This window comes from Gavialis gangeticus, unplaced genomic scaffold, assembly GCF_001723915.1.
Source record: "Gavialis gangeticus isolate Ggan-Ray unplaced genomic scaffold, GavGan_comp1, whole genome shotgun sequence".
NCBI lineage: Eukaryota > Metazoa > Chordata > Crocodylia > Gavialidae > Gavialis > Gavialis gangeticus.
In genome coordinates, this window is record NW_017729019.1 from 8105252 (window position 1) to 8105590 (window position 339).

At 48.7% G+C, this 339-nt stretch overlaps 1 protein-coding gene across 1 annotated transcript in view; it reads left to right on the plus strand.

The window, feature by feature from the left end:
• The window catches only part of CDK18 (cyclin dependent kinase 18), a 58647-nt gene that overhangs the window by 44666 nt on the left and 13642 nt on the right, over nt 1–339 (plus strand). The window lies entirely within an intron of this gene.

A 339-nucleotide genomic window follows, 5' to 3' on the forward strand; every position in this document is an offset into this window, starting at 1 on the left:
TCGTTTGACCCCAGTGCTCTTTCCTGCCATGGCAGGGGGTTGGACTAGATGATCTGCTCAGGTCTCTTCCGACCCTAGAAACTATGAAACTATGAAACTATATTGCATACAGCTTGTGGCACCAGTTGTGGTGACTTAGCACCAGAGACAGTTTCCTATGCCCAGGATGAAGAGCTGGCCCCATTGGTGCTGTGTGGGGTGTGGGCTAATGGACAGACCACTGGAGGGGACCTTCAGAGACCTGGGCTCCCTTCCCAGGTAATCTTGGACAATCCTTTTCTCTACCTCAGTTTTCCCATCTGTAAAATGGGATAAAATGCAGGCTTCTTTTTTTTTTTT